Source organism: Hibiscus syriacus, unplaced genomic scaffold, assembly GCF_006381635.1.
Source record: "Hibiscus syriacus cultivar Baekdansim isolate YM2019G1 unplaced genomic scaffold, ASM638163v2 tig00111691_pilon, whole genome shotgun sequence".
NCBI classification, from domain to species: Eukaryota; Viridiplantae; Streptophyta; class Magnoliopsida; order Malvales; family Malvaceae; genus Hibiscus; species Hibiscus syriacus.
In genome coordinates, this window is record NW_024063155.1 from 89,157 (window position 1) to 97,836 (window position 8,680).

General features: G+C 33.1%; 1 pseudogene; it reads right to left on the minus strand.

Annotated features, from left to right (window-relative positions):
- Positions 1 to 342: 342 nt before the first annotated feature.
- On the minus strand, positions 343 to 1,771 carry LOC120167629 (annotated as a pseudogene).
- Positions 1,772 to 8,680: the final 6,909 nt, after the last annotated feature.

Below are 8,680 nucleotides of genomic sequence, written 5' to 3' on the forward strand. Positions count from 1 at the left end.
TTTTTTTTTTTTGGATGCGACCGAAAGCCGCTCCGTGTATGAGCTTTTATTTGTCTCAGGAAACTACGCGTTTGGTCTGGTTAAAGACTCAACTTTTAGATATTTTGGGGGTTTGCGACAATATACATGGCCAACGAAGGAAACGAAACATAATCAAGATAAAACAGGTTGAAGGCATTAGTGAGAGTGTGATAAGGAGAATTCTGATATGATTAGAAACTCGGAGAAGTTAAACTTCTTATTTATTTGTTTGTCAGCGGACAAGTGGTTTAATGTAATGTTCATGAAGATCAAGTATCAAAGAAATAGCTTCCAACACTTCATCTGTTTATCACAGGGAAACTTTGTGAATCTAAACATTAATAGCTTCATGAGATCAAGATGCACAGATTCAGAACTCAAACGCAATATGGTTCCTGTAATACCATTGGCACTTTCCACTTGTTCTCATTCCATTGGCTTCCTTTTACATCTTTTTCACCTTATAAGAAACTAAATAAATGCAGATGGGAAAAATATTGCACACCGAAGCAAGCGGGATCTTACTGATTGCTAACAGATCCCACAATCCATTAGACTATATACCAATTCGAACACCCGTCAATGTGTCGAAAGCAACCAGAGCAATTGGTCCATGCTGTTAACATGAAATAGCCAGAACACAAAGATTGACAGAAAACAAATGAACCACATGATGTCAACATCTATGTTGCTTGTACTATATTTCGATCACATCTGTGAAAAATCATAGCAGAAAAGTGAATAAAAATGACACTTCTATTCATGCTTCCAAGCATACAGTATTAATGAAAAACCGAGACCCTGCACTTGGTAATCTCTAAGCTTTTGAGAGCAAGACCATGTCAATGCAGACAGATCAGTGCAGACTGACCGGTTGTCGAAACTTCTCGGTGGAGACGCAAGTTTGAAACATGAAAACGGCAGTGCCCGTAGCATCGCCGAATAGCCAGTTGTGCAAATCCCAGAACACTTCCACCGGAACTCCATCCACCAAAATGGTCTGGTTGCCACGGAACTTCCACTTGAGCCTCTTGACCTGCATCACCGTTTACTATCGACACGGATAACGAGGTACGGATCCTTAATATCGACAGCATCACACTCGATCACAACATCATGAACGGTCCCTTGACACAAAGCTGAGCCTTGGCACAATAAAACTTCTTCCCAAAAACATGTTCTCTCTTGCAATGAAAACAGCATCTGAATTCAGAGGAGATCTAATGTCAATCTTCTTGTACGCTTCCTTTTTCAAATCGCCTAGGAGAAACACCATCTCCCTATCGAATGCAACCGCCAGGTAAAATCCTTGAACCGGTTCTGGACCAGAACCAAATCTAGCATTAGACAAGTCCCAACATATAACAACTTTACCAGAATCTACATAAAATTCTTCGATCCTTTTCTCTTAGAGAACAACCAGGGCTTTATGTCGACTTTACACGAACATTGATTGGCTGAATCATCAATCGAAACACCAAGGCCTTGACCCATCAGATTCTTGGTCCATGAAACCGTAATTAAGCACGAACGACCTTGTAGTTTACAGTGATAAACACAAGTCACCAAGTTTTGGGCAGCTTTGGCTGCACTTGAAGACGATGAATCGGCTACTTGAACACCGTTTTCACCAAAACAAGAAGGAAAGTCCCTCATTCTAATAACCATAAAAGGCAAAACTTTAAACTTTTTCCACCCCCCCTTTTACTAATCCTCCTCCCTATCAAATCCCAAAAAGAAGACAAAATAATCCAGAATCATGAAAACCGGGTTCCTCGATGCTCCAGAGTGAAACGGGTGTCGGGTTTCGGACAACTTCAAAGGTTGTAAACAAGAGAGAGAGAGAGAGGAGGGTTTATATTTGCTTTACTGCCAATGCCTGTTTCAAGTCCATCTGAGGAATGGCCAAAATATTTTATTTGAACAGAAAACGAGACGAGAGAAAAACAGAGGAAAAAGGAAATGCAATAAATAAATAAAAATGAAAAACCGGCAACTGGGTATTCGCTGGAAAAGGGCCGGGACGTTACACAAATGTAAATCTATACTCTATCAAATATGACCATTTAAGGATTTTTATTCTCAATTTGGTCACTCTATTTTTTTTATTGTCATTTACGTCATCCCTTGTCGACTTGACATAATTAGTTAATAAATTAATGAAAGTTTTAATTTTTTTCAGTGAATAATAATCGAACAAAAAGTACCTGGAATAATAAATTCAGAAAACCATGACAATATTAATAAACCAACTAAATATAATCGGAAACTTAAACTAACATCGAAAGGTCGTCACAACATTGTTTTTGTCGATCTTCGATGATCGAATTTGACAGATCAATCAAAAATAAGATGTTGCATAAAAAAACTGTTAAATGGACACCTTGTTAGATACGATATAATAATATTTATACAGTTCGAATAATATTTTAAAAGGAGAAATAGAACAAGATAATTCTATTGTATTTTTTAATAATTTATATATTCATAACTTATTAATTAAATGATAAACACACATACTATGTAAAGGTAATTATTTAAGATCTTACTTTTTTATTTAATGAAGTGAGATATGTAGTAGTGTTGTTGCATTCAATGAGAATGGATTAACATGTTACATCATGGGTTTCAATTATGAGACGTATGCTTGTAAAAGCATTTAATATCAACAATGCTAATTGATAACATGAAAAAGACCTAACACTAATCAAATAAGTATTAGGTTTGATATTGATAAGTTCAACAAAAGCATTTGATATCAAATAAGCATTTAATTCATGGTGTTTATAAATAAAATAAATTAAACTTTTTAGTTTATTTTTATTTTTTTTTATTTTTATAAAAAAAAATTATAATATTTAATCCGAAATAGTTGATGAATAGATCATATATCAATTATTATACACAAATAAATATTAAAAGTGATGTTGAGATTATTACATATTATAACTTAAGAAAATCAATCATAACTTTTAGGGATGATATTATAACAAGGAACAATGTGGTCGTGGGATTGAGTCTCATAGTGGGCAATTCATAATTCTAACTGCTGGAGGTCTCCCACGGAAGTTGCTCTCATCCTGGCGTCGGGGGCAGCCTACTATCATACCTCCCCCTTACCCCATTACATGTGGAATAGGGTCAGCTAATTATTATAATAAGGAACAATCATGAACTTTAAACATATATTATAAAATAAAAAAAGTATGTATATATATATATAGTAGTCATTTAATTTTAATTTTAGCATTTTATTCTTTAACATTTTATTTTAGACAAAAAAGCCCCTTCATTGATGCAAATTGTTTGTTAACAAACGAGTAATGCTCTAAAAATATAGACATTTTTGTCCTAACATGAAATGTTGGGGCAAAAATGCTATAAAAATAATAAGGGCTAAAGTTACTATTTAGTTAAAATTTAGGAGTTTTTTTGCCTAAAGTAAAATGTTAGAAGCCAAATATTTTAAAAAAATAAATAAAGATCAAAATGATTATTAATCAAATGTGAGAGATTATTTTTTAGTATCATGCTAAATATAAAAAAAAAGAACAACATTTGTAACCCCTCAGACTGATGCGGGTAACCCGATCTGATCTGAGTGTCATATTAGTGCCACCGGAGCGACCCACTGTAAAATAGAGAAAAATTTAAAATTTTCTTAAAACTTGTAAACTCATAAAATCATTTGTCACTATAAAAAATAAAAGATTTTCAGACTCGTATATAAAACAAAATATTACATGCCCCCTAATCACATTTACCATACTCTGCAAACAACGCCGGGAAACTCCCTTACTGAAGCGATAGTTGCACTGGTACAATTCTTTTAACCTGCAATGTTGAGTAATAGAGTGAGCTTCGGAAAGCTCAGTAATACAGAACTACCAGATGATGCTGATGAACGAGCAGATAGATAAACATATATTTCCTTATTGTTTCCGAACATTTACAAATTTTTATGCTGAGCAGAGATCCTACTGATATTCCAGGTGGTAACAGACAATGAGCTTTCAGTTCAGAGAAATATTTCAGATGACTGAGTTCAGGAGATCATAATAGGTTATCTAGTGTGTTCTCAAAAACCATGTAACTTTTCAGATCTTTTTAAAACATATATATACCCCCATCTCATCCCAACACAACATAATGTGTAGGTTCCCCAGAACTATACACCCAACCCACACAACTTGTAAGGCCCTGAGCACAAAGCCGAGAAACCTGCGAAAATACTTCCTTCAACAATACCCCCAATTAAAACATTTTTCCGTCAGTAACGGAGATATCAGAAATCAAAACAGAATTCAGACATAATCCAGATCAGAAATCAGAATAGAATTTAGGTCATGTATCAGAACATAATTCAAGTCGGAAATAAGATAAAATATTTATATGTTTAGGGAACACACCAGAGTTTACAGATATTATCAGAGGTACTGGATAATCTTATTAAGCAGAAGAAACAAGGATCTTTATATACCGATAGAATGTCGGAATTTAGAATCACTATTGGAAGAGTTCAATAATTGACAGAATCATCAGTTATTCAGAATATAATTTATTAGGATCATCTTATTCGGATAATTTTCGGAAGCTCTACGAATCTTAAGGGTATCAGAATCTTTACAATCTATGACGATTAATCTGATTATCGAACAACTCCAGATGAATAGCTTCCAGAACCAATACTTATCAACTTGTCAATTCATTAACCTTCCAGGTTATTCACTCTTTAATACCAAATATTTTACCATGGATCATCTTCTGAGTCATCACTGAACAAATCTTAAGGAGACGAACAAATATTCTAATGGTCTTTATTTTATTTCCATGTTTTAACTATACCAGGAAATGCTGATGCACTTGATTTGTGGTTCATAATCCATAGGAATAATACATCACGTAAGTTCATTCGAGTGTCCAAACTTATTCCAATCTCTTACTTAATCCTCAGTCCTTGAGGTTACTTGGTTCATTTAGCAGTTAAGTCTTTTATAGTTACTTTGGGGTTTTCTATAGTAATTCAGACGTTTCTGAATTTCAAATGCATATTGTATTTCCGTTCAATTCAATTTGGTAGTCGTAGTTGATTTGTCAAATAAATATCTACTTCTTAATATTGAATGTGATATAGAGTTTAACTGAGCTGAATACTTCCAAAATTATCGTCAAGCCACACTTGAGAATACAAACATGTATTCAAGAGACATCTATGTCGTTCAGGTACTGATATAACACTAGCATTGGTTGCTCGGCTTAATATGTGATCCATAACTTTTAAGAGCAGTACCTCATCCATGTTTATTTAGATTCCTTAATTAATCCAACACCTCTACTTAGTTTAGGTCATAAAGATATTTTGGTCATTCTGGTGCTCAGTTTCATTTCATTCTTTTTCAGAGCTCGAGGATATCCAATCATTCATGAGCTTGGTGATATTCTTGAGTCATTTCCATTATAGGGGTATTTTGGTCATTTTACAAATTCAGTGTATTTTAATCATTTTCTTCCGTCGGATCTTACTATTAAATTCAATCTTATAATTTATTTCAGTCATTTCGAACAATTCTGACAACAGAATACCCCCGATAAATTATTCTTCAGGTATTTACTCATTGCTCGAATATTTTCGGGTCAAGTGCCTTCTCAGATTTTACAACGGAATATGATGAATTTTTCTGCACTAAGTCAGGATCTTAACAATCAAATACGTACTTAAATAGAGTTAAGTACGAATCCTCAAAGTACTTTCTCATTAAGGGTCAACTCGGACTATTTTACCTCTCAAGGGCATTTTCATAATTTCTTAACCAGATAACTTCGATATTAACTCTTAACGAACATACTTATAATTTAGAGATCCTATGGTTAATTGCTTCCTCGAATATTCTCTGATCTTGAAATGATTCCTTAACAGACTTCTAGTATCTTGCATAAACCCTCTTGGGGTTAAAAACTGATTATCCAGAATTTCCAAGTAAAACTAATATTTCTTATGCACATCAATAGTTTTATCAGATCAATATGTCTTTTCAGATTTATTAATCCACTTCCAAGGACAATTCTTGTCATTTTCCAATATAAGGGTAATTTCGTAATTTTACCTAATCGAAAAATTCTCATAATTTATCATCTAATTACCTTTAATGAGATAAATAATAATCTACATATCCATGGTTGATTCCTTTATCAGTTAATTCTAGAACTTGTAATTTAATTCTAAGTGTCCTCCAATTTCTCATAATAGTCATCTGAGCCATATTCAGTTACTTACTTTCTACTGCATTCGTATCGAGTGTAGAACTTCATTACTTACACATATGAGACCAAACATTTTCATTCATACATTTACCATACCAACATGTTCTATAAAGCATAAAGAGTAGTAATATATTACCTCGATTTCGTGCTATATTTATCAACCATAAAACTCCATTGAACACCATCGATCTTGAAATCAACTTCTAATAATTCCTCATATACATATTAATAGAAATTACATAAAAACGGAGCTTAATTCTGAAAAACAGATCGAATCGGGTGATTTTTCGAAAATTTTAAATTTCCGGTCAAAATCAAAGTCAACGGGTTTGACTGGCAATTTCGAGGCCTTCAAGTCCGAATTTTGAAAAACGGACTGCAGAATCGGACTTGGAACGTTGAAAAACCTCAGGATAGGTATACTCGATCAAAGTCAAAGGTCGTTTAATACCCGGTCAACGCCGGTCAAAGTTATGGTTAACTGTGGTCAATGCAGGTCAACGGTCAACAGCCGACAATTTTACACAAATATCACCCTAGCAGAAATTAATTACAAAATTAGCCACATTCTACAAATATTTACAAAACTAACATCCGAATTTACACAAATAGCACCCAATAGAAATTAATTACAAAAATTAACACCCAGACGATGCCCACTCTCGGGGGGTGGCGCGTGCGGTGCGTGAACAGTAACACGGTGTCAAAAAATTCCCGTAAAAATTCCTACAAATTATTTTAAGCGATTTTGAGGCACTTACAAAGCTAGGTTTACAATTTTGAATGCAGAGAGCTCGGTTTCGAAATGTCAGAACTTTAACGGTCTCACCCCTCCACGCGCCGGCGAAGGAGAAAAGGAGAACATCGGTGGACTCGGAATGATGCAAGGAACACAATGGTGCGAGAGGTGTCGAAAATGGATTGTCGGATCGTTGTGAATCGATGAAAAACCAACTGAAATCGAGTTATTATCGACGATACTTCCTGCTGAAATTAACGACGAACGGCGACGATTCACGACGAAAGGTTTGAGGGGTTTTGTTCCTCAGTCGACGAACACGATGGTGGTTTCGGTTCGTCGATTGGAGGTCGGACGATGAGTAGATCAAAATTCAAAGTGAGTTGACTGGAGGAAAGAAACTGATGTTTTTCTGCATAAACATACGAGAATGGGGTATAATCATCCCAAAAGAAAAATAGTAAATTATGAGTTTAAACCACTGAATTTCCTGTACTTCTTAAACGGTCGCTAACTTGAAATTTTCAATTTAATCACCGTTTCTTTCAAATATCAATTAAATCCACCATTTATAATTTCTTAATTTTTAACCCCTAAATTAGGGTGTTACACATTATTATAAATAGGTCTTCAATTATCTGTCTAAATAAGCTCGTCTTAATTTTTTATATAATTTTTAGAAAATAATATTCAGTATCTATTATGTGTTTTAAAAAATATCATTTATACAAATATATTTATTTTAAATCATGTATCTTATTTACGGCTTAAGATTTTAATTTTAAATTTTATGATTTAATTTGTATTTTAAAATTTAAAATTAAAATAAATTAATTGTATAAATAATTTATGTATAAAATAATAATTTATATAATATTTAGCCAAACTAAAATGATACCGGTGAGCTGTATTCGGTTAGTATTTGTTTTTTTTTTCTTGTACAATCCATGAGCTTTCCCATCATTTGGTTTCATATTTTTTTCCCCTTGTTATCATGTTTAATTAACTATATGATGCTTGGCGTGTTACCACAAAAATCATGCCACTCTCATGGAACATGAAAATTGATATCTGGTGGCACAAGCAAAGCAGAGGGAAACTAAAAGTAAAACATTATTTTATACATTAATTTCACGTCTATTTTATTTTTATAGTTAAAATTTATAATTAGCTCATTTATTATTATCGTTTGAACTTCAATTATTTCTTTAAAATATAGTAATATATTTTTACAAAAAAATTATGATATATACAATTGTGTAGATTTTCATTATATGAGTTTGTTTATTTTAGGGTTTGTGATCTATTTAGGGTTCATGAGTTTAGGGTTTATAATGTAAGGTTTAGGTTTAAAATTTAGAGTTTGAAGTGTTTAAGAGGTTAGAGTTTTAGATTTAAGATTAAAATAGATTATTATATAAAATAAATTTTATAGAATATAATTATATTATTATAATTATAAATTATGTTGGGTTTTCAACACTTAACCAGATGCATTAAAGATATATAAAAAAGAGAATTAAGTTGTTGGATTGAAATACATGGAGTTGTTGTTAGTTGGCATGGGCGGTTGAGTGAGCAAAGCAATGTATTGGGTGGGTAGTTTTAGAGTGGAACCAAGTTGGCATTAAAAGCCTCATCCCTTGCTTTTGCAAACCC